This window comes from Anas platyrhynchos, chromosome 1, assembly GCF_047663525.1.
Source record: "Anas platyrhynchos isolate ZD024472 breed Pekin duck chromosome 1, IASCAAS_PekinDuck_T2T, whole genome shotgun sequence".
Lineage (NCBI taxonomy): Eukaryota > Metazoa > Chordata > Aves > Anseriformes > Anatidae > Anas > Anas platyrhynchos.
In genome coordinates, this window is record NC_092587.1 from 22,590,501 (window position 1) to 22,618,212 (window position 27,712).

Sequence of the window (27,712 nt, forward strand, 5' to 3'; positions counted from 1 at the left end):
AATTGGGATTGTTTAGTCTGAAGAAGAGACTCAGGGGAGAGCTTATTGCCCTCTGCAACTACCTGAAAGTAAGTTGTGGGGAGCTGCGGGTTGGCCTGTTCTCACAAGTAACTAGTGATAGGACCAGAGGAAATGGCCTCAAGTTGTGCCAGGGAAGGTTTAGTTTGTAAATTAGGAGAAATTTCTTCTCAGAAAGAGTAATCAGGCACTAGAACTGGTTGCCCAGGGCATCACTGTCCCTGAGCGTGTTCAAGGATAGGTTGGAAGTAGTGCTTAAGAAAATGGTTTAGTGGGTGACATTGGTAGTAGGGCGATGGTTGGACCAGATGATCTTGGAGGTCTTTTCCAACCTTAATGATTTTATGATTCTATATTCTGCTAGGAAACTCATGAAAATATGTGCCTTTTGGTTTTCTTGTACACAACCAATGGCACATCAGTCTAATTTCCATTCCAAACAAGTATAACAAAATTCCATAAAACAGTACATATTTCATTTGTACAGCTCTTTGTCTGAGTAAATTACTTATATAGGAAGCTATTAGTCACTTGTCCCAACTTGAATTAAACTACACGGGGTAAATATCTTGACAACCTGAAAAACACGAGTATCAAACAGCTTCCATTTCAAAGTATACTTTCCTTCCTTCCTTCCTTCCTTCCTTCCTTCCTTCCTTCCTTCCTTCCTTCCTTCCTTCCTTCCTTCCTTCCTTCCTTCCTTCCTTCCTTCCTTCCTTCCTTCCTTCCTTCCTTCCTTCCTTCCTTCCTTCCTTCCTTCCTTCCTTCCTTCCTTCCTTCCTTCCTTCCTTCCTTCCTTCCTTCCTTCCTTCCTTCCTTCCTTCCTTCCTTCCTTCCTTCCTTCCTTCCTTCCTTCCTTCCTTCCTTCCTTCCCCCTTTGATTCTCTTTTACCTAGTGCTCTTCAGACCATTGGTCATTTACCATAGCAGCAAGTGTTTTTAGGAAATGTTTGAAAATGTTTTAGAAAACACATTTCCATATTCTCCCATATGTTCCTGCAGCTCAGAGAAATGCATGGATACAGTTGCACAAACATCAATAATATTCATCCAAAAACTAGTATGTTAGGAGTTAGAAAGTTAGTTGGAATTATTTTGATTTATTTTATGCCAGGAAGTGAACAACAAACTCCATAGAACTGGAACTAATTCAAACAAAATAGTTTCATTGATATATGAAGCTGATGGATATTGCTTGCTCTGTATATTATGATTTATAGTTAAATATATTTTGAATGTTGAATTTACACTGTTCAAAAATAATCTTCAGCTATTTTAGCTGGGAATGGAAATCAAATAAGGTTGCAATCTAACCAAATGACTGTGAAACAATAATGTCTATATAATATAGCACCCAGAAAGCAAAATCTGCAATTTTGCTCTATACACTGCCAGATTTTAAGAGCACCTAGACAAACATCATTTTTGCACGAGATGGAGGAAAAAAGGAGATACTTTCAGTACTCAGTTTTGACACCAAATACTTATCTTGCCTTTTAGATATTGCCATTTTTTTATACTTGATTTTTCTCTCAGTTTGCATGACAACAACCATTTGTGCATATGCAATACCATGGCACATTTAGCCATCAACAAGGCTTATTTTGATCCATTTACAGAGGAATGATGTTTCTGTAAGAGCACTAAAGACAGTGTGGAAGAGTTTAAATGAAAATTGTACTTCAGAAGGCACAAAAATTTCTCCCTGGTGTCCAGTAGCTTTTATGAGTTCTTACAAATCAGTAGCAGGACTGTTCACAGACAATTATGATATGAGAAATGTGTTGTATAATATAATTATTTTATGTTAAAACATTGTTATGATTCATTTTAATAAGGCAACATAATACACTGCTAATTGATAGTGCATTATCTTTTATGGGATGTGGGATAAGGAAGTACTGAGAATAAATAAGTATATGCTGTTCTGTTATATACTAACTTCTGCTTAACATACATTGAGATATATAAATAAAAGCTTTGAATTGCAGTAAAAGTGTCAATACTGCTTCTGCAAAGGTTGTGAAATGTAAAATATCTTTTCAGCTCATCTGTTTTTAGCATAATTTAAAAATTACGGTGTTCATTCAGAAGTTCTTGAAATACTTTTATAGATATTATAAATAGTTAATTATTCTTCTGCACTGGGAAAGTGTATAGCTATACTATGTATAAGGGTATGTGCTCAAAAGAAGGACTGCAAAGTAAATCAGACTTGCATTACGTATAGCCCAGACTTTTTAAAGTTAAAGTTTATGGCATCAAGTGTCTTGAACCAATATAAAGAACAGTTAAATGACTCACTCTTTTGAAATAACCACCTCTAAAATACCAACTTCTGTGTCAAATTTTAGTTTTAATAACCAAGTACAATCTTTACATAGCAAGCCAGATAAATTTATACGTAGAAAAACATAGCAAACATTATGGAAGCAAAATTGTAGCTGCTGCTATAGCTCAATGAACCACTCTTGCAACTCTTTAAAGATAATCTTTCTAAAATAAAGTCAGTGATCTTGTGACTTTATTTGGTACTGAAAGAAGTGGAAGAGCTGGGAAATGAATGGTTCTGCAACAACTTGTCCTTTAAGTTACCAGAATTTACATGTGTCCTTCCATGTTCTACAGTCTCTTCAACTTATGTAGTCATATGGGCACTACAAGTGTAGATTCTGACCATCCCTTGCATTTTAATATTTTTAGCCTGCTCTCCTGTACCAAGCAGAGAGATGTCATGATAGCCATTTCCACACAAGAAGATTCAGCAGAGAGACTGAGAAGGGCTAAAATAGGGCTTTTAGCATACATGTAGCTTTGCCGTGCAGAGATGACTTGTGTGATTCAATGACTGTATTTTCATTGCACTCCTCCTATTTCATTTTTTGAGGATTATCGCAAACAAAACCCACTAGAATGCCTCTGTGCCCAGCCCTGTTGCACTGCCCAGAAACCAGCCTGAGGTATTTCTTAGTGCTTTTTAATAAATAGTGAGGTAATCGGGTTCATGTATACTTAAGTCTGTAAATGATGCACAGTTCAGCACAGAACAGACTTTACTAGCAAAAGATTAAATGTATTATCTACATTATCCTGGTAGCAGTGTGATGTTTCTTTTCAATTAAAAAGCCCTAGTTTTCTGTTTAGTAGCTTGAATGCACTATTGCATTCATATGGCTAGACTGCAACCGTAGTTGAGGTGTTAAAATTTGCACCCTGGAATCATAAGGATTACTTGGAGGTGCTTTCTCTCCTTATATGTCTGCCTCCTGAAAATACAGAAGCAATTTTATGGGCTATGAAGATAAAAAAGTAAGATGTCTATGCTCAGGTGATATTGCGACTAAATTAGAATTTTCAGGGTTACAGCTTCTGATTTAAACACTTAGAATTCATCTAAGTGTCAATGCAGTAGTCTGATTTTTTATTTTATTATTATTTTATTTAATGTTTGGCCTTAGGAGAGGTAATAATATATAGCTTGCAAGAAAGTTAGTGTAATTATTGATGGACAAAAGTTGCTAATTTTCCTTGACATAAGCCTGCTGCACAACATCAAAGGCAGCAGCAACCAAATGAAAAAGCTGAAAAGAAAGATGAATGAGGATGTCACTGCATCAATCTTGTTTGCAGCCAGCAGGGCTTCACACAGACAGGAAAACTTGTTTTAGGTCTTAGCTTATCTGACCCATCTATTCATTTGGATCACAAATGAGAACCTGCAATTTGCCGCTCCACCTGATCCCTACTTTGGGGCAAATTACTAGATTTTTACAACCTTTCCTGCCAGATCTTAATTGTATGGTTGCCAGATTGATAAACGTTAATTATGGATGTTGTCTGCTGCACTCATTTCCTTCTTCCCCTCCTCCTGTTCTGCTTAATCAAATTTTAACTTTGGATTAATTATTTTGCTACACATTTTGGCAATACTTCAACCAAAAATAATAAAAATGCACACATTTATTAAATAAATCATATGCTTAGCCTACCTTAGTAAAGTAATACAATTAATTCAAAATGTAGCCACTTTGAAAATTGCACAGAGTTTTGGCTAGTTTTTGAACATTTCAACATTTGCTAGTTTTTGAAGGCATACTGTCACACCTTTTATTTTTATAGTGGCAGAACTTTGAAGCTCACCCTCCCACACTCAATACACCAAGTACAGCTTGATATGTGCTATCAGGTGCAGTAAGTTGTAAGACTGCTTGGTATGAACTGCCCGCCTTACAAAACAGATTCAAGCTATTGCTGCAACTGAGTCCTTGCAAGTCAGGATGTTTATACACAGCAGTTGCAGGGAACGTATAATAAAGAAGAATAACATGGAGATTGAAAGAGATACACACTTTATTGTTGTTATTATTATTTGCTTAATCAGATATTGATATAAAACCCTATTTTAAAATGAGGATACAAGTGTCCAGCAAAAAGTAGGTATTACATTTTTAAGTTTACCTCTGTTTCCATAGATTCAGAAATTGTTTATTGATATTTTGAGAATAGCCCTCTGACATTCTTTTTATACTGATGCAAATTACATTTCTTCATGTTAAAGAAATTAAGTCAACTAGAAGTATGACTGCACAGTAAGAGTGGTTGAAAACAGATTCCAAAAATAAAGTCATTTCATTTGCTTTGTAGAGGAAAAGACTGAACCAAAGGTCCAACTAGGAAAGGGAGATTACTTGTTTTCACATAACCAGCTAACATCTGACAGACAGAAAGGCACAGATTCCTAAAGCACACCTCAGCAGTAAATGATAACATGGGCATTCCCAAAGAAATGAAGTCGATGAGTCAAAATCATATTAATTTATAAAAAGTATAAATTCCTGTATTTGTCTGGATTCTGAAATGAAGATTCTCACACTGTTTCCTGTTTAGGAATCATTTTTTTTTGCTGCTTCACCACTGCTATCTTCCAAATGCTAACTAAGACCCAGGGACCTCCAGTATGGGTGTTTTGTCTCCAGAAAATAATGTGTTTCAGCTGAGGCAGAGATCACTCACTATTTGAACTACGATTTGCCAGCATGACTTAGTTTGCTTTTTCCCTCCTAACATCCCCATGTAAAGACGACTCTTTCTTTTTTTGCTCCTGTAGGCTGTTGGCAGAGCACTTTTGCTCCTGTAGGCTGTTGGCAGAGATAAGCACTTCCCCACGTATATACTTCATCTTAACAGGACAGTGGCAATCTGCAGTAACAGTAGTATTTGCCTGTTCCTACTGCGTTTTATCTGCGATTAATGTCTGACTTCATGGTTTAGCCTGGGAAAGAACACATGAATAGTAAGGATAGCTGAACTGGTGCCTAAAGCACCAAAACTATTTTAGAAATGTTCTCTACCACCTACTGTTCTGCTGTTAGATACTGTGTCACAGCGTAATTATAGGACAGGCTTGCTGTGTGTTAACTTGCTGAATGTAGAGGAACTTCTGACACATCAGGAACTGTTCTAGAGCATCAATCCATTATCTCAGACCCAGAACTGTGTTCCCATCTTGGAGAAGATGTGTTGAATGCTGCCCTGAGTTGGAGGACCATAACTGCAGGAACAATAAACTCCCAGTTAACCACAAACTCCAAATCTGTGTGGGATTTTCTGCTCACCTGGATGCCTATAAGTCCATGGAGCCGATGGGGTTAATTCCAGAGTACTCAGAGAGCTGGCTGATGTCATCGTGGGACCTTTCAATTATTTTTCATTGGGAATCCAGAGAGGTCCCAATTGACTGGAAGCTGGCAAATGCGATCCCAGTTTTCAAGAAGGGAAAGAAAGCAGATTCTGGCAATTACAGGCCTGACAGTCTCACTTCAGTGCCTGATAAAATTATGGAGATGGTTATTCTGAGAGTTACTGAAAAACACCTAAAGGACAATGACATTGGTCAGAGACAACATGGGTTCACTGGGGGAAAGTCATGTCTAACAAACTTAGTTTCCTTCGATGATAAGATCACCCAGCTAGTTGACCAAAGGAAGCCAGTCAATGTAATATTTCTGGATGTCGGTAAAGCTTTCAAAACTATCTCTCATGGCATCCTTCTGGATAATATGACCAGAATATGGTTGGACAAAAGCCTAATAAGATGGGTGAACAATTGGCTGACAAGAGGATTCTTGTAAATGGGGTTACACCAGGCTAGTCCATTCCCCAGTGCTCCATTTTAGAACCAGTTCTCTTCAATGTTTTCATAAATGATTTGGAAGGACTTCAAGGTTTTTGGAGCAAGTGCATGGATGATACCAAATTGGGCAGAGCTGTTGACTCCACAGAGGGTGGTGAGGCCTTGCAGAGAGATGTGGACAAATTAGAGAGCTGGGCAATCACCAAATATATGAAGTTTAATAATAGCAACTTCCATATTCTGCACCTGGGAAGGGGCAAGCCAGGTTTTACATACAGACTGGGGGATGAAACACTGGAGGGCAGCCCTGTGGAAAGGGATCTGGGGATTTTGATTGACAGCAAGCTGAACATGAGCCAGTAGTGTGCCTTGGTGGCCATGAGGGCCAAACATATCCTGGGGTGCATCAAGCATGGCATTGCTAGCTTGTAAAGGGAAGTGATTGTCACACTCTACTCTGCACTGGCATGGCCTCACCTCGAGTACTGTGTGCAGTTTTGAGTACCACAGTATAAGATAGATATAAAATTGTTAGAGAGTGCCCAAAGGAGGGCAACAAAGAATGTAAAGGGTCTATAGGGGAAGACACATGAGGAGAGGCTGAAGTCACATTGATTGTTCATCCTGGAGAAGAGGAGACTGAGGGGAGACCACATCATGGTCTACAGCTTCCTCATGAGGGGGAGTGAAAAGGCTGGTGCTGATCTCTTTTCTCTGGTGACCAGCAATAGGATCTGAGGGAACTGCTTGAAACTACGACAGAGGAGGTCAGACTGAGCATCAGGAAAAGGTTTTTCACCAAGAGGGTGGTCAGGCACTGAAACAGGCTCCCCAGGGAAGTGGTTATGGCACCAACCTTACTGTAGTTCAAGAAACATTTGGACAACACACTCAGATATATGATCTGATTTTATTTTTATTTTTTGGGTACCCAGGAGATGGACTCAATGATCCTTATGGGTCCCCTCTAACTCAGATATTTTATGATTCCGTGATTCAATGTGCGAGCAAAGATTCAATGTGTATGTGAAAAAAAGACTGTCCTCAGATTATCATAGAGATCTTTATATTCCCTTCCTAAATATGTCGTGACATCTAAGAATAGACTTCCTTACTTCCTACTTGGTTATTTTGATTATTACTATGTCCATAATTCATTTTACGGATTTATTTGGGGTTGTTTTCTTAAGCTTGACTTCAAAGCTTGAAGGGAAAAAGTGAAGAGCAGATAGTTCTGTACATCTTCCCAGTGGGATTTCCTGCCCTGACCGGCTGAATCATCTGCCTTAGATGATTCATAAAATGAACCTTTTGTTTTGCACTGAGCTCTCTAAATATATCAGTATATAGGTCCAGAAATGGCAGAATAAATGGTATGCTGCTTACCCAGGAGTAGGAAACAGAAGTGGGAAATCAAAAGAGTTAGTCAACTGACAGACTCAGCTGATCTGGGATCTAAGGGTAAGTATTTGTCACTTGTAATTGTCATGTTCCCTGCTAAAGCAAAACAGAGGGAGAGAAAAAGATGCTTCTGGGATAGAGCAAAATTTAGACACTGCAATTTGTGTTCTTATCTATAGGTTGATGTATCTAAAGCCCACAATTTAAAATGTTTTACACATAAAAAAGTCAATAGCCTTGTCACAGGGTGAAACCTACCTGAAAGCACAGCTCAGATAAAATGAGGACTCTATCTGCCCAGCTCCAAGTGATTCAGTGAGTCTGGTATGCTCTGGAAAGACAAAGCAGCACAGATAATTATCATGACAAAGGACTACCTGAAACCACTGCTCAATGAGATCTGAACTACATCTGCCTTCCTGTAGTAGTTTAGGTATGCACTGGAAAGAATCAGAGATGAGTTTTTAATCACTTTACATCCTGGTAATACATTTCAGGCAGGAGATCAGAAGGCAGTGTTATCCCAGGCAACCACCGCTGATTTACTTTAGACAAGCTGCAAGTCAGAGATGAGGGATATATGACCAATGAGGGCTGGTCATTGGCAGGTGCTGCCAACTGCATAATTTAAAAAGCAATAATGAAAACAGTAGTAGTCCTTTGGCAAGGACATGTTCACAGAATTCCATCACTCTGCAGCAGGCCAAGCCTGGGGTGGGACAGTCACATGTGGCAATAAGGCCCCCACCATTCCCACACCCAGAGATTCATGGACTGGACTGGTTAGAATGCACTTTGTCTGTGTCATTAGGACAGATCTCCAAACAGAAATCTGTACCCTCCTGCTATACATACAACCCTTAGACAATTAGCTTTAGATTCTATGTCACTAAGAGGAGTGATTCCCATATATACCCAACCTCACCCCCCCATGACAAGCCTACGTAATAAAAAAGTGTCTGTTGATAAATATGATTTTGTTGAGGGGGGAACTTATTTTATTTTATTTTACCTCCCATAATCCTTTACCTGGAGAGGCAGAAGGATAAAGATACGAAAAGTCGAGTGAGATTTTTAATATATTGCCATCCTGACTGGGAGTTCAGTGCTGGAAACAGGGTCACCAGCCTCTCCTAGCTGAGGACTCAGTGTCATGTCCCACACATTTCCATCCAGTAGAGAGGACACACAGGTTAGTGAAGTTTCTACAATACCTTGTTAATAAAGCTCCATAAAAATCCTCTTCATATCTTCAGTGGCAGAAATTGCTTTGAAGACATGGCTTAGCTTTGGGACATATTCTTGTTTCAGTGTCTCGAGACTCCTAAAGCATCAGAGATGAGCTATGCTGTTTACGAGTTCACAGAAATGCATGTATACATACATCCTCCTTATCTGAATCTGTGGATGTTGACTATGTTCCTAGACACAGCCTGTGGAGTGAATGCAATTTTAAGCATGCAGTGTGAAGCAGGATAAATTAAGGAGAAAGATTTTTTAAAAAACTGCCCGTGAGAATGACAGAATCATAATCTTTTAAAAATGTGAAAAATAACTGGACATCAATCTCTCTCTATATATACATAATATAAAACATAAAAATGTAATTATATGAAAATAAAAATGTTTAAAAATATAAAATATATCCTCACCAATCATTGTCCAGGAAAATGCTGTGGGTGACAATCATAATATTATGTCGCCTACACAGACACAAAAACAAGCCCAAACCTCCCACTTCAACTGTGACTTAGCAAGCACTTATACCATTACTATACAGTTGTATGAAAAAGAAACTTAGATAATGCTGACAGTCAATAATAACAGAGTGTTCTTTTCTGAGTGATTCTGATTTGGTCCTGAAACAGTCAAAACCTAAGGAGTATAAATTGTTCATGTATTATTTAGTGAAGGACAAGAAAGATAGATTAGATTCTTCCTGAAACCATGTAAACATAAGTATATCTGATCTCATGAGACCAATTTTAAGTAATTGTAACAACCTTAAGGTGACTATGAATAGAATTGCTTAGCTCCCCATTTCTTAATTTTGTAATTCTACAAATAATTTCCAAGGATAGTGACAACTTGTGTGAATATATATATGTGTGTGTGTGTGTATGTGTATGCAGGGTTTAACCTGGCCAGCAGCTAAACACACAGCCATTCGCTCACCCTCCCCCCTCCCTCTCTGGGATGGGGGAGAGAAATGGGAAAGTAAAGCCTGTGAGTTGAGATAAAGACAGTTTATTAAGACTGGAAAATAATAATAATAACAATAATAAAAACAATGATGATAATAGTACTACTACTAATAACGTGTACAAACAAGTGATGCACAATGAAATTGCTCACAACCCGTTGACCAATGCCCAGCCTAACCCCAAGCAGTCCAGCCCCCCTCCCCTGGCTAGCCACCCCTATATATTGTTTAGCATGATGTCAGATGGTATGGAATACCCCTTTGGCTAGTTTGGGTCAGCTGTCCTGAGTCTGTCCCCTCCCAGCTCTTGCTGCACCCCCAGCCTGCCCATTGGCAGGACAGAGCAAGAAGCTGAGACGTCCTTGGCTTGGTGTAAGCATTGCTCTGCAACAATTAAAGCATTGGGGTGTTATCAGCACTCTTCTCATCCTAAGCCAAAACATAGCATTCTACCAGCTACTAGGAAGAAAATTAACTCTGTCCTAACTGAAACCAGGACATCTATCATCTATCCACCCCTTATTCCATGCCATTTATGTCATGCTCAGGTTACACTCTTTCCCATATATTCTAATTAATCACCATTTTCATCTATGGTATATAGTAGTCATGGTAGTGACGACATACAGTATTACATAGTAATTAACATGACACAATTCAATTCATGGGCTATTCTCACCCAGTATTAAATCCCCTTGAGGTACGCACCGGACCTCTCCGTTCTTTTGCGTTACTCACCAAGTGTATCCAGGTCCCTGAGCAAAAGCAATTCCACGAATGGGTTTGCCTTTTCCTGAGGCAGGAGTAGCCCAGACTGTTTTACCCAGCATATTTCTTACATGCACTACAGGAACTTTATCCCCGTCTACAGTACGTAACAGGTTTGATTGGGCAGGTCAAGCTTAGTTGGCAGATCCCCTGGTATTGACTAACCAGGTGGCCTTTGCCAAATGTGTATCCCAATTTTTGAATGTCCCAGTGCGCATTGCTTTCAATGTAGTCTTTAACAGTCCATTGTATCGTTCAACTTTCCCGGAGGCTGGTGCATGATAGGGGATGTGATACACCCATTCAATACTATGTTCTTTGGCCCAAGTGTCTACAAGGTTGTTTCAGAAATGAGTTCCATTGTCTGACTCTATTCTTTCTGGGGTGCCATGTCGCCATAGGACTTGCTTTTCAAGGCCCAGCATAGTGTTCCAGGTGGTGGCATGAGGCACAGGATATGTTCCCAGCCATCCAGTGGTTGCTTCCACCATTGTAAGTACATAGCGCTTGCTGTTGAGAGTTTGAGGGAGTGTGATGTAATCAATCTGCCAGGCCTCTCCATATTTATGTTTCAGCCATCGCCCTCCATACCAAAGAGGCTGTGAGATTGTGCTCCATCTGCAATTGCTTTGTCAATGCCTATGTCTCTAGCAAGGGATCCCAGCTGTCTGGCTTCCCTGCCCTCTAATTCCACACAATTGGCTCCAGTGTCCCAGCACCAGAGCAGCCAGGTGACAAGCTGCTCACCTATGCAACGACCAAAATCTTTTCGCACATCTCATAGCTCACACTGGTATAGGTTTCGGGTAGTTACTGTTAATTTTTCGGCATCCTCATCTTCTTCCTCCTGAATTCCTTTACCAAGAGAATATTTCTCAATTTTTATATGGTGGAAAGGATTCACCAGAAGAGGATGCAAGATACCATCCTCATAGTATAGAAGAGTTCAGTGATTTGGAGACCTGAGTTTGCAGCTGTATGAGATGATGCATCAATAGTGTGAGATGTTACGTTCCTTGATGACTTCTGCACACATAGATTATATGTCCTATATCCATGAAAAAAAAAAAAAAGCAATTTATCACCACTCTCCAAGCCTAAGTAATCTGAACAAATCTAAACATTCCAGATATGAGAAGATGGCACTGGTAAGCCAAAACACAGAAAGATATTCATATCCCCATAGGAAGAAATAAAATCTGAGAACATTTCAATGTTACACTTAAGAAAACAGCACTGGAATGTCTGCATGGCTCAAAACTGAAAGCAAATAATTTGATGTTGTATTCGGGCTAAAATTTGGGTGACCCATATTACTTGCAGGACTAAGCAATGGTTCAGCTTAAACCATTCTCTATTGTTCTTTATTGCTTGGTATAGATATGTCCTTAGGAGCATTAGTGAAATGGGAAAAAAGGATGTTTCACATAATAAATATACAATATAATAAGCACAGACCTACATAGCTGTTATGTACAATCTTTTTCACTAGAAAAAAGTGTATCAAGATAAAAGTGTATCAAGACAAGACATAACAACAGCATTTAGTGGCTGCAACATGGCTCTTACTACAATACTTCACACATTTCCATCTAACAGTCTAAAAATGCTTTGGTTAGCCACCATCAACTTAGTTCCTGAAAGATAATTAGATAAAAAGATAATTAGATATCACCTCCAGACAAAATATTTCTGGCAAGTAAGTCGTTAAAGAATAGAATTCTCCCTGCAAATAGGCTGCACTTAGGTTATAATAATTATGGATTCTTTCAGTTTTTGAACAACTTGCACTTTCTGATACACCAGACAAAGGAGAAAAGTTAGATTTATTCATTCTTCTCCCACCTTGTGGAAAACTCTGATCCCATGAAACCTATTCTCCACTCTCTTCCTTGACATTGTGATCTATCTAAATTTATCTTAATCTACAGTGTTGTAAAGGCAGTCACAGTCCTGATTGCAAGTCCCGGTTCATCCCCTAGATTTAGGTAAGAAATATGGGTGTTACTGTCTTCTGTTGTAATGAAAGGAGAGAGGCATATGATTCTGCCTAAAATCAGAATCATATTCAGTAAGTGCCAGAACAGCACCTCAGACATATATATTTCTAGCAATTACATGTCCGAAATTGGTTTTGATTAATTTGATTCTTGAAATGAAGTTTGTCTGAAGTCCAAATGAAAAATTCTGTTGGAGCTAAAGGAAAAACCCCAGATAAAATGATCTGAAACTCAGAATTTGTGTTCCAATAAAAAATTCAGTCTCTTAAAACACTTTTTTTTTTTTTTTTTTTTTTTTGTGCATTGGAACAACGACAACAAGATTCTCCCTTCTAATTTAATTACATGCAAACAATTATCCCTAATTTCTGCAGTCAAAGTTACCATTGTCATGTTTTGTTTCATTTTGTTTTTCTCACTTTTAATCTGCTCACTACAAGCAATTCATGTCTATATTGTTTTACATTAGTTGTTCCATCATGAAGTTGAGATAATAAACTCCCTGGGATAGTAGCATTGTCATTTTTTTTTCAGGAAGCAGATGGTGAAATTGTCAGATTGTCACTTACTCTGCACTGCTGCTGCTGTTTCTTTACAGTGAGAACCATTAAAGGAGGGCATTTACTGCCTACAGGAGGTGACTTACTGTGACTGTGTAGCATTTTCCATTTTTATATGCCATGTTTTTGGCTGAGATAGAGTTAACTTTCTTTGTAGAAATTCACACAATGCTATGTTTTGTATTTTTGATGAAAATAGTGGTGATAACACACCAATGATCTTAGTTGTTGCAGAGGAGGGCTTACACAGAGCCAAGGACTTTTCTGCTAGGAAAAAGCCACAAAAAGTGTAATCTAAATTTAATGACTTCTAAAATAAAAGCAGCTATTGTTTGCAATTTAAATATTTTTAAAAATAGATACTTACTATGCCTTAGATTTATATGATGGAATCATAGTTTGAATACAATGATTCTATTATACTTGATTATTGCCTGAGACAAAATTTGTCATGTGAACATAAATTTGGCTTATGCAAATATTTTCATTTGCTTACATTAATATTTGTTTTTTTTTTTTTAACTGCTACACAATTTGTTTCAATGATTAGCTTTTAAATCAAATTGTGATAGAAGGGAATCAAAAATATATCAAAATATGTATCACATTTAAACATTTAAAAATATATAAAGAGGGAGAGCTTTAATTCAAGTATTTTCTTTCATATTCCATTCTGTGCATCCGACTGAATCTTACATTCTGTTTGCTACTTGTTTTGTCTATTATAATTCAATTGATTATTTGGAACATTTAGTTTTCTAACTGTTCAAAATATGACAAAATGTGATTTTTTCCCCTTGATCTTTCAGAACTTGCACAAGTTTTAAGATGAGTGCATGAACACAGGCTCAGTCCATCTTTTTATAAAAATGAAAAAAAAAATCAGGCTATAGGAACAGGACAGTTACAAGATGGAACAATACTTCCCTCTGTATCTTAATCTTGGAAATATAGTAGGATACATTATATTTAAAAGGACAAATAGCAAGGTGGTGGTGATAGTGGGTAAACTTCAAGGAAACATATGTTTATGTGAATTTAAATTAATTTCCTAAGTTGTCAGTTCTATAAATGAGACCCTGAGTAATTTTGCTTATTAACTTTTCAGTTTACCGCATAAATCTGTTTTAATATGCAAGACACCAAAGCCCAGTGAGACAATTCTCTAGTAAAGAAAGAAATCTGTTTCACAAAGTTCCTGCTTGAGTTGGTGGAGCTGTTAGAAGGAGTTGAGCCAGTTTTTTGAAGGGAGTCACATGCCAGATCCTTCCTTGTACTGCAAACAATATTTTGATAGTGGAAAATTGAAACACCCCAATGTAACCATTGTGAAGGTATCACCCCAGAGTTAATGGAAGATAAAGCATATAATCCCTGAGATCATTTTTAAGCATGAAGACCTAATTAATAATTAAAGTCATTCAACTGTAGACATGACCTATTAGTCTATCAGGACTCACTAAGTCATTTACAAGAGAATGACAGTTGGAAGTCAGAAAATACCCATCTAGAGAATTGCAATGAACCCAAAGCCTCTAATTTAATAACCAAGAAGCAACAGACTCTCAGATATGACTCTGGATTATATGGATAAGAAGACTTCATGGTGAGAAGGAAGAAGGGAATTGAACAGATAGAGTAGATATAGCAAAGCACAGATTTGTTGCTATTTTTCTGAGGTTTCTTTAAAAGGAAACTTTCAAGTTTTGTTTCTAATCTTGAAATAACTGTTTTTATTAAATAAAAATAATGCTCATCCACAAGATCATCATTCCAACCTGCCACAGTTGTTGTGGCTCCACATCTGTCCAGAATAAAACTGTGCTATGTTACCAGGTCGTTGTCTGCTTTCTGGAAAGTAAGTAAACAGTGATTCTGCACTGTAGTGCATTCAAAACCAATTCTGTCTTCAGTTCTCATCTACCTAGATATGCAACAACCATGAGTGATTGGTTTTTTAATTTGATTTGCCCTGAGATCACTGGACATATCAACTATGTAAATACACTGATTTGAGAAAGCCACTACTCTACCTGCTATGAATATATTCAATCACTTTTTTGAATGTTTGGCCTTCTAAACATCTTGTGGTGCTAAACATCCACTGTTGATGAATATAACATGCAGAAGTATGCACTTGAACTGGCTATCCAGACTCTCACAATAGTCATATAATTTAGGATACAATTCACCTCAGTCCAAACTAGGTTTCTAAAACAGATCCAAAGAATCCATTCTAGGAAATGCTTATTTCTCTATACTGAGGGCAAAGGAAGTCTAGATCAATAAATCATGTGTTATTTTTGTGAGACACTGAGGTATCTCATGAAGTACCATCACACAGTAAAGGACTGCAATGCTAAACTTCAAGATCATCAAAATGGCATAAATTAGACTATCCTGCATGAACACATCATCCCTTTTTGATCCTTTGGTTTTCATATCAGCATGCAATGGTTTATTTCACAAATGAATTAGTGAAAAAAAAGCTCCTCACTTAAACAGTCTTCCCTTTTTTATGAGAGCTTGTGACCTAGTAATGTCACTTGGTGCTCTCACTGCCTGTATTGGGAGAAATGAAGAATGGTCATTTTCCACTCTCATTTTCCAAATCTTTCATAATTTTACAGAAATACTGGGCAGTATTTACTAAGGCAAAAATATTTTAAAATCAGTAGACCCAGAGAACTTGTATGTAAATCTGCAAAACAGAGTTTTTTTAGTGTTTGTTGTTGTTGTTTCGTGCATATTTTTTTGTTGTTTTCTTTTTAAGAATCCGATATATATCATTTAAAAATCACTCCCAATTGTCCCCTTTCAGGTGAAAGAGACACTTTTCACTATTCCAGAATACTTCAGAGCTTAAGGCCTTACTTCACAAATTCCCTAATTTATCATCTCAAAATTTTTTGACATGTTCCTTCAGGCAGTAAGTGACGCTAAGCTTCCTCCTCCCTTTCTAAGGTTGCAATGTTTTTTAAAATCCTAAATATTATTCACCTTCCTAGATGCATTACATATAATCTCATTAATTCCCATCCATTTTGTCCCAGGTGTGAGTCAATCTCTGCTCAGTCCTTGTTTCTTTATCAAGTAAGGTAAAATACAAGAAGCAACTCTATTGCTGGAGTTTGAAGTTACATTTTTTTGCTCTCTGTGGTCTTAAAACTCTCTGTGTTTCTGTAGGGTACTGACTCATGGGATTTCCCCACATTCACCCACAGGAATTTCCTTTCCTAAACTGCTTCCTCATCTGATTATACCTACTACCTGTCAGACCTCTACCTTCCTAAGCCTTCTGTCCTCTCTTTCACTCTCCTTGCCAGCTATCCTGATTCCTTTAGCTCTTTCTTTTGATATGTTATGTTTGGTAATGCTTTCATCCCCTATTTTTTTTCCTATTCTCTTGAAATCTGACAATTCTTACCAGCCCAATTCTAGAGTTTCAATTTTGTTTGGGTGGTATATGTTTTTAAACAATCATGGAGGAATTATACCATAATTCTAAACATGAATTTAACACCCTACCTCCACATGAAGAAAGTTGATTATATGCCCATACTTTCTGATATTCTGAAACTAAAGAACAAATATGAAAATGTATATGTTATTAAAATAGAGTTTATTGAGATCATTTATTTGCATTTGAATTACAAACACAAATGCCATTAAGACCATTTAGGCCTTTGTTCATGGTCAGAATATAGCAATTCAAAGTGTTTCCTAAACAGATGACCATCCTTACTCAGAATGAGTATTTATTTTAGCATTCTTTACTGTATGCAAATGTACATTCCAACATGCTGATAACTGTAGATATTGATGTGGCTTTCTGTTCATTGCCTTCAATCAATGCTTATGGAGAGATATAAATTTTGTCAATCACTGCTGATTAATACTGCACTATTGTCTATATGCTGTCTGTAATCAAAAGACAGAGTACACTTGAACTGGAAAATGGGTTGTTTTCTGTTCCTATCCATACTCTAAAGGCTTTTAAGGAATTGAAAAAGCTTCAGGGATGCTGTAATCTGTTCCCACAGATAATAGCTGACATGGAATTACTGTGCCAGACAGTATCAGCGGTGTAAATTTGCAAACTGGTCAAGAAATATCCCAAGGAATTCAAGATAGCACATTATTAGAATATAAACCGCACAAATAAAGTAAACATAGTATTTCTGTGTCTCCAAAACCTTTTTGTTTCTAGAACTGTCACCCTTAAAATTTGGAAGTGAAACAAGGAGATCATCTTTACTTCAGATTCTTATTGTTGTTGCTACTGTGATGAAAAAAAGTATAGGAATTTCAATAATTAAAAAAAATAATGAAGTATTTGGTGTAGACAAGGCTTTTTGGGCATATGTGGTGTATAATATTCTTAAATTGGTTACATTTGTCAAACTAGCAATAAGCTGTTTAATTAGGAAACAAAGAAATAAAAAAATCCCCCCCAAAAAGTGAAAAGGTGGATCAAGCAATTAAAAATGTGTTCAGTTCAGAGGTACAGAAAGAAAAAGACACCTCTTCAGCACAGTCTTCACAGGATGTTGCTGGAACACCTATTCCTCTGAAAACCTTTCTTTAGAGAGTGCAACACTGATGTTCCATCAAGCCATAAATAATGAGAAACAAGAGATACCAAGAAGCACAAGCCTGCCTCCTTTTCACCCGTAATTCAGGAGAATTCAGAAGGAAACTGAATCTTAAATTAGATAAAAGTAACTGGTACTTGATTTGCATTTCTTCTGTGTACACTCTACACCCATACTCTTGTGTGCCTAGAGCTGACTCTTTACCCTGGTAGACCTAACAGAAAAAAAGCAATGTTCTCGAATTAGCAAGATAAATTCTACTCAACTACTTCCAGAGTTTTCTTAGAATTGCATAGCAACGTATTTCCCAGTGTCACAAAATACTTTCTGCATTCTGAGCCCTAGAGTGAGCACATCAAATCAATAATTGCTTAAGCATATGCTTAATTACCCTAAAAAGCATATGCATTTTGAAACTGCTGCATGAATTCTTAAAAAATAATTTAGTGGTTTCTAGAGCATTACCTCCCTCCTGTCTCTCCTGTACAGTATTTACTGAAGCACAAAAAATGTTCAACTTAAAATTAACCCATGCATCTGAGTCTAAACATATTCATTATTTGGATCACAGCATATTTTTCTCTGTTACAAAGATAGTTTTGCTTTTATTTGCCTTTTTTGTGTGTGTGTGCTTATATAACGCCTAATACAACACCATATGAGATTTTCCATGATCTGGAGGTTAAATCCATTATGATATATTGCAGAAAATAATATAATGGGATTAATTGCTGGACACCTTTTTCCAATAAAAGAAGAAAAGACCAGAAGAAAAGCCACCAAACTACAAACAAAGAAAGAAAGTGGATCTTCATGCAAATACTTTTATGGAACAGTTATAAATTCAAAATTCGTTAACACCAGCTATTTATATCCTCCATCAGCAACTAGAATTAGAAAAAAGAAAAAAAAAAATATATATATATATACATTAAAAATAAAATTCAAAAAATAGCATAAAATTTGCAAATCACTAAAGAAACTGTTCCTAAAGCATGATCTGAATAACATATGTTGACTTTTTTTCTTCTTTTGTCCCAGGGCTGAAAAACATATAAACTAGTTTGAGTTGATCTCTAACCCTCCATCGTGTCAATTCATATTATTGCGGATTTTCTGTAGGGTATGGCTTTCTTTTTGGGGGGGAGGTAGGGGGGTTTAAAGTAAGAATCATATATTTTTTTCTTCCAGGTCCTATTGTTTTATGGTTGATAGTGTAATTTTCTTGCCCTTGACCTCTGTCTTAAAATTTACATGTATGGCTATCGCATCTTTACTGGCATGCTTTTAATATTGGCAATTGGGAAGATGCTAGAGGATACTAAGCAGAACACTCTTAGTACTCTGCTACTTATCAGCTTGAACCAATCTTCATTTATTTGTTGACCAAAACTGTTGTATCCACTTATGATGTATCCACAATCTTTAGCAAAATTAATAATTTCTCATTTCTGCCCTGTGTGTCATCAAATGCCTTTGTTAAATGAATAAAGCAACAGATGATCTTACAAAATGTTGCAGTCAGTCTGGTCTTCAGTCAGCCTTACATGCTGGATTTGCTGGACCATCTCACTGTCTTTGCAGAAAGCAATTCTTTTTCCTTTTTTTTTTTTTTTTTTTTTTTTTTTTGTTCCCTCAGCTCATTCTTCAAGTAATTATATCACATCCAGTAGTAAAAGACAGTTATGTTGATAAAGCAAACTCTGCTAATGCTTCCAATTGCTCTGAAATACATTCTTAATTCACGTTCAATTAAAGACAGTTTAATAAAAGGCAATCATGTATCTGGAAAGTATCCCTTGAGAGCTATAAGAAACATCCTGTTTATATGTATTATATATTAAATCTTCATACTTACACACGGCCTTTGAAATATACGGATTGACAACAATGAAGTTGCATGCTAAGTTGCTCTCAGATAGGGATCCAAGAAAAATTAACTCCTATTTTTGACCATCATCTCCCTGTATTGAATCTAACTTTGAAATTCACAGAATCACACTGAATCACAGAATTGAAGGGGTTGGAAGGGACCTCGAAAGATCATTGGGTCCAACTCCCCTGCCAAAGCAGTTTTCTTAGATCAGGCTGCCCAGGTAGGCATCCAGACTAGCCTTGAATATCTCCAGAGAAGAAGAAGAAATTGACCCTGATTTGAGCAGGAACTTTGGTCAGGTAACCTCCAGAGGTCTTTTCAGAGTTAAATTATTCTGTTATTCTGTGTTGTCTTTGTAGAGCTTCTAGACAAGAGTTCCATGAATCATCTTTTTGAATGAACTGTCACAGAAGACATAAGCAGTCTTCAGTGGTAGAGAGGTAAAAATGGTAAAAAATTAGCATTATTATTTTTTATGGTAATTATGGTATTTTTATGGTAGTTAATGGTAATTTAAAAAAAAATACCATAAAAAAAATTACCAGCGAAAGACACTTGACATTGGAAAACATATGCAAAAAATGTTAAAAATCTTTTCAGGCTCTTACATGGGGATATTTTCAAAAGCCTTCTCATCAGTTATAAAATCATTCTGGTTGGCTGGTCTTGTGAATAGGTTTATTCATTTGATTCTTCATGTTGAACCTTTTTCCAATATCTGAGGAAAATATTCATCCCTGTATTTTGTGCCTCAGAGGAACCGAATTCATGCAGCTCTCAAGAAAGAACACAGTGACTTTGAAGGAGAAATAACAATAATTTATAATTATAATTGACATTCCACTCTCCACTGACTAGAAGACGTAGGACACAAAGCATTTCATTGTATCAGGAAATCTGATTGATGTAGCAGTATACTAACTTGAACTGGACAAAATGTTTTGCATCTGAAAATGCCAATTTATCAAGTGCAAAGTATTTTAGAGGCATCAGTCTTTGAAGAGACTGTATTTTGGAAGACTCTTTAAAAGAGTCTTCACATTTATGGTGAAAAACAGAGTTGTTTTTTTTTGTTTGTTTTGTGTTTTTGTTTTTTTTTAATCTGGTTACTGGGCATTCCTTGGCAGCAAGTAAATCCAAGCTTATCCACTTTCCATTGCAGAACAGAAAGAACAGTGGTTCCCATTGGAATATGGGTATTCACATTCCAGTTATATGAACTTAGAACAAGTTGGAACTCCCTTTTTCCCACTCCCTCAGGCAAATAATAATAATAATAAATAAATAAATAAATAAATAAATAAATAAATAAATAGAGTAGAAATTTTTGTTTATGTCAAAATGAAAGGAAATTCTGTAATTATCGCATCAAGAAAAAAGAAAAAAAAGATAGCTTTCAGCTAATCTGTTTTTTCCTGTCTTTGTATATCACCCTCTTTTTCTCATTTTCTTTTACATAAACCTTAAATTTTCTTAAAATTTTCTTGTAAACCCTAGATATTAGTTTGAACATGGTTTCAATTCCTCACTCTATGAGGAATTAAAATAAAAACATTTTCTTTTAACCAAGGAACATAAATTGAATGCAGTAATTCCTTTTACCTAATCCCCACTCCAAACATTAGATGTAAAACCGTCAGATGTGACTGTCACACAATCAATTTATGCATTCATTCAAAAATGTCCAAAAGTTAATTCATTTTTTCCCTTGATAAGAAGCAAAACCTAAATCTGATCTTCCCCAAACACAGCTGTCTCTAGTCCTGAGAGATATCAGACTTGGTTTGCATATGCACACAAATACCACAGTCTGTAGAAGCATTGGCAGTATGCTAGCACAATGTTTAGGATTTATTTTATTATTTTATTTCATTTGTAATATCATTATAGCATTTAAACAAAGTATTGAAATGTACTGGTATTTTGATTTAACCAGTATGAAGGCAAAAATGTAAATCATAGCAAAAATCTTTTCAAGAGTCTAAGTATATGTTTTTACTTAATGTCAGAGATTTGTTTTGTTTTGTTTTGTTTTGGGGGGTGTTTTGTTTTGTTTTGTTTTGGTTGTTGTTGCTGTTGTTCTTGTTTGTTTGTTTCTTCTGTTATCTGTGGTATTAATTACAGTACTGTTGATTAATCATGGCATTTCCCTTGTTGTTAATCTTTCTATATATAATAAACAAGAAACATATCTTGATGACAAGCCTGAGAGAAATTCTTCATCCTTCTCATTTGATGAAAAGACATTTTCACTGACTTTAGTGTCTTTGAAGTTTATCGTTCATGTCCTGCAGCCAATGGGAAGCTTTTCCATTTATTTCAGCTGTGACCAGACCAAACTTTTCTGTGCAGTGGTAAATCTCAGGGCACTGGAAATAGGTAAGTTATCTTGTTGTTTCAAATTTGTGCTCAACTGAGACATAATTCCATATGTAATTTTTATTCTCCTTTCCAAATAGCCAATCCTGAAATCCTTTTCAAAGGAGGACTGAGTCTGAACAAATAACTAGTAATAGTTTGGACCTCAGTTCTTCAAGCAGAAATACTTTCATAAAGGAAGCCCCATTTTTCACAAAAACATCTGTCTGTGAACTGAAGTCATTTCATAGAACATGTCCCTAGGATCTTCAAAATGTAATGCAATTCATACAGATTTGCTGCTACTGATAACATGGAAAATAATACTATATACAAGATTTTCAGGCAAGCTGGGAGTGATTCATTTGTATGTTATATTAGCTTGACCACTGTTTCTTCGGCTAAAAGGTAAAAGAAAGGCTAAGTGTATGTAAAACTCTGTATATAAAACTACTGTTATGCCACAGTTTTTGAAGAAAGCAAAAACTCTGCAGTGTTCTGTATATGAGACAACAGAATCCATGTGAAGATAAGTTTTGCTTTTCCATTTTCTTCTTTTTCATCTTTAATACTGTGGATTAGACAGACCATTGCCAAATTAATAGAAGTGGAAGTAAACTAATGGGGAGCATTTGATTGTCATTACGTTTGAATATCATATGCAGCAGCAGATCTTTAATAATCTGTAAATTTTGTGAATCTGTTACATTTATACTTACAGTGCAAAAAATTGTTTAGTGACATCCTTATGTCACTAACTGTTCACTAGTACAGAGTGCTTTTTACCAATATGAATATGCTTACTGAATATGTAAAAATAATAGATTTTTCCAGGTAAGCCATCACTTAACCTCTTTACTTCAAGCAGTGAGGGAAATATATTTTATATAATATTTCAAAGAGCTTTTCTATAAATGTGCTGGTAGTGTCATGCTTAACGATTTTCTGCATCACTCTCACTGCATAAAATACCTGTTCATAGTTTTCACAGTTTCAGCTCTTTCTGTCTCTCTTTCTTCCTCTGACTCTCATCCTTTCCAGCATTATCTTCTATTCCAGAAGGGAATTATTTAGTTCTTTATCTTTCTTTTTTTTTTTTTTCCTTTATTTTTTCTTGTTCCCAGTTCTGCTGTTGCAAAGTGTATAATAAAAAAAGAAGTATAATAAAAGAAGTATAATAATAATAATTAAAAAAGTATAATAAAAGGGGGAGATAAATTAAAAAAATTACTAAAGAATTAAATTTATTCCTATTTTCCTTTTTTTTTCTTTTTTTTTTTTTTTTTTAATTACATTCTAAGATCAATTAATCAGAAATTCATCTGGAAATACATCAGAATTTATTTCTTTAGGCTGAGATACTCAATCTGACATTGAAAGCTAACTTCTGGTATAGTTTTGTGTTAGGGTGCATATCTGTGCTGGAACTCAGCAGTAAATGTGAGATTTTGCATATATTTTAAGTTCATATTTTGTTCTATAAATGCAACACTCTAGGGTGAAAGTAACAAAGTTTTGATCACTTTGAGCATCTGTTTGTGTTTGTGAACTTTGGTGCAAATGAGAGGCATTCAAAAATAACTGTGGAAGTTTTTGTTGAAGACCTGTGAACAGTGTAAAAAGGAGAGCACAATACAGAGTTTCAGAGTAAGGTTTATAGAACTGAAATACCTATACAATCATAAAAACATAAGAGACGGGCCTGGATGAGTACTCACCTAAACTGACTCTGTTTTGTTTATCAATTGAAATAGCTTAATATTTTTTAACTTTCTATTTCTTTTGAATGGATAGTCATCTGTCTGGATTTAGAACAGTAAACAAAGTGAAAATGCATAGTTTGACTTAAAATCACATCACGCTGACTTGTGCCTCTTAATGAGTTCTGTTACAGAAAAGGTCCAACACACAACTCAGAATTTAATTATTTGTTCACTGATCTTAGATTTCTAGCTCGCTTCTGAAATTTTCAGACTTCTGTAACCAACAGATTTTTCTTCTGTCTAGTGAACACTAAATCAAAAAAATATACTTTGATGCAAGGGAAAGAAAAAGCATTATAAAATACAGTTTATGTACTTGAACTCCAAAAACATGCAAATTAGTCTGTTTAGGTTCTTAGATGTCTTTGTCATATAATAATTCTTACAAAAAATATCACTTAATCATTTAATATACAAGAATATTTTTTTGCTTAGCTCAAAATCATGGTCCTGGAAACAACATTCTTCTTTTGCACAATATAGTCATTAAAACATATTAAAACTCCTTTTAAAGTGAGATTTAGTATGGGTCGTTCCCAGACTGAAAAGGTTTGCAACTACATCCCACTAGCGTACTGAATGTAGGGCATGCTAGAGAAAAAGAAATGTGGAAAATAAACCACACAAAATGTAAGAGCTTAAGTTTGTGTACAAGTGAAGATAGATTCCTGTTGTTTTTAAATAAAGATAACTTGATTAAAAAATCATAGTTCTGAGAAAACCTATTCGTAGCACTCAAATGTCTGTTTTACCTAATCCCACGTGTGACAATGAGTTCTCGAACTCCACTGTGCATTTTAAATAAAGCTTTGTAATACGTCTTTGTAATAAGAGGTATAAGTATTCCAGACTTGGTTTTAAACTATTTGGGTTTATAATAGATAATATAAAATTAGCAAAGAGCTAACTATTAACTCACTTAAGAAGACAGAGATCATATTGAATAAATTACGTTTTATGAAAGAACACAACCTACCAACATAACAAGAAGCACAGAAGGTTAATTTTGTGTGTTTGTTTTGTTCAGTGAATGTATTGGAAAAGCTATGTATTTATATATTTTCACATTAGTTTTGCCAGGCTTTATTTTTGCTGTTATTCCTTGGTTGTCTATTTTTCCCTTCAAATGAATTGCATTCTTGCTTTGCAAACTGTTGGAATCACATACAAAAAGGACAAAAGCTTCTTCATGTTCCATCAAAAAGTTTTTCACCAAAACCTTTCAATATCTTTTTGGATGTCTTTTCATTTCTCTATTCATTCCTCAGTGGGTAACTGTGTAGCTGTGTTCTCTTTTAGTCCACAAGCCCCATGATTCATATCCTACTAATGTTTCAAAAAATAATTCATTCCAAGTAAAACTTGTTTTGTGAATTGTTGTATCAAAACACTGTCTATGGGAGCAGGAGAGAGGTAGGGGAGAGAGATCAAGTAAGCAACAAGTCTGAAGTTATAAAAAAGGATGAATTTAAGTGTACACAAATGCCAGACAATAACAGTTTTCAAACTTAAAATAATTCATAGTGCAAAAATAAATGCCATATTGCCATCAAGTAGACTGGAAACACATTCTATATATCAATAATATATTAATATGTGCATCAATTCCTTCCCTGTTTTAATGAATGAGAGGCCAAAGAGAATCCTGGAGAGATCATGATCAACAAATAATGATAATTCCTTTGCTATCAGGACAAGGCTGCCTTGTCCTATTAATCAGGACTCTAACATTAGGAATGTGAATTTGTAACATAAGGTTTTTTTTGAAGTGTCAGCAAATAATGCATTGGCATAAATTTGATTAGAGAATTCAAGATACTTAATAAGTCCTTTAATATTAAAAACTTTTCAAGTATGAACAGACTTTTTTACATTATGTGTTCAGTAAATTCAGTAAATTCAGTAAATTCATATTATTGCACAATTTTTAGTTGTCTTCAGCTCCCCAGGACATTTAAACAGATTAGGAAGTTAATCCACAGTGCAAACCTCTTTAAAATCTCACAATGAATCTGAGGCAGAGTTGAGAAGAGAAGTTATATCTATGCTTGTATGTCATTATCAAACAGCTTCAAAATGCTCAGACAAAAACCTGAATTAAAGAACTGAGGAAATAATGTGAAAGGAAATTATATATTCTTAAATAATATCATTATATACCTAGAAGAATTGGTCTTTCTTGCTGGTGTCTAGTGAGTAAAAAGAAGGGTTTATTTTTTTGTTTAAAAATAATAACAACGATGAAATAAGCTTAAACTTGAATATGAAGTAATAATTTAAAATTAATCCTTTGATATTTTAATATTAATCCCTTGGAAAGAAAAATATTATTGCAGTTCAAAAGTTAGATAACAGGAAATATTTTACCATTTGTTCTGAAAATTGACAAAATTACCAACAGATATTGAATAACATCAAGTTCTTAATAACAAACTTTTCTAAATTAGTCTCTGTTATTACTTAGAGAATTATTTTTTTTTTGATGTTTTAAAAATCAAAATTAATTGAGTTTCTGATGAAAATCTCTATGTGCTGTAAAGCATCTTTAGGAAAGAATTAGCTTTTAAAAAATGCATGTGTTAGTGTCATTCCTATAGAACTATAATTTATTGTATATTTATTGCATTTTAGATGTTTTAAATAATATGCTTTTGTAATTTTTTCCATTTTGTGAATAAAGAAATAGTGAAATAGCTGCTCTGGAATACATTTTCTGAATCACCTGATTTCTGATTTTTTCCCTCCTCCTAAAGTTTTTAACCCATAATTCTGCTTCATGAGTGAATACATGTAAAAACAAATAAGATTTTATTTTACATTTTTCTCCTCTTGATATAATTTTTTTTTTCTTAAGTTTAAGTTTCTTTTGCCTTCCTTTGAAGGAAAATTCTGAAAGAATACTACTGAAGCAATCAAGACTAGCAAGACTATAAGCAGAGAATATAAAGCTACTGGTCAAAGGTCAAAGAAGAAAATTAACCCCATCTGAGGGCAGCAGTTTCCACAGATCACAGAGCTCTTAAAAGGAAATGAATTTTAGGCATTTGGATGTATTTTTTTTCCTCCAATGCTTAAAAAATATCCTAAATGACTTCTAGTCACTCCACACTAAATGAGGTATTTAAAGATCTAAAGTGATATATTGAAAAGGGAAAAAAAGGTTAAAAAAAAAAAAAAAAAAAAAAAGGAGGCGGAGAAACCCCCAATTGAAGATCTTTGATTTATAAGGGAGTATTCTGTTTCATCTACAAAGAGGAAGGCAATGGACCTGAAGCTATACCTCCTTCTGCTCTTTGTGTAGTCTGGCTAGAAACACTTGTTGTGTTTATTGAATTTATTTGTACTTAAATTCACAGAACCATTGTGATTGTATCACTGTTTTCAATAAACACTGGAAATTTATTGAAATATAATGTGAAATTGATATGCGATTGCTTCCAGAGGAAAAAATTATATAGCAGAAATGCAGTTAATTTGGGGGTTTAGGGAGGAGGGGCACTCTCTAAGAAACTGTAGAATGATCTTCCAATGGAGATTTCCAATTGCAGAGTATACTCATTTTCGTTGTCTTGAAAAGAACAAATATTTCCTTCATGCCAAGTTTTTTTTTTACCCGTTGCCCTCTCATCCATCAGCCAACCATTTTGTCTTCATCACAAAAGAAAGTATCAAAAATGTTGATGTAAGGACAGAGAAGTGTTGATCAGTGATATTTAAAAAGTAACAGAAAAGACGGTAACAGCAAAGTCAGAGTTTTTTCTTCACCAGAGACTAGTAAAATATCTTTACAAGAGGTGTGTTCTATACAAGAGCATGGGCTCCACCAGCTGTTTTGGTGGCTGAGTTCCATAGAGGGTGTGGGAACCCTCACAGGCAGCAACTGTTTTGAAAGTAAATATCAAACCCCTCTGAAGTATAGCACTATGAGAATGTTCTGATGATATGAACTACAAGGATGAAGTTTCAAACTGCTTTTCAAAGTTATCAAATTACTGTCAGTAAATTCTTCCTATTGATACTGAAAACATTTGCTGGAT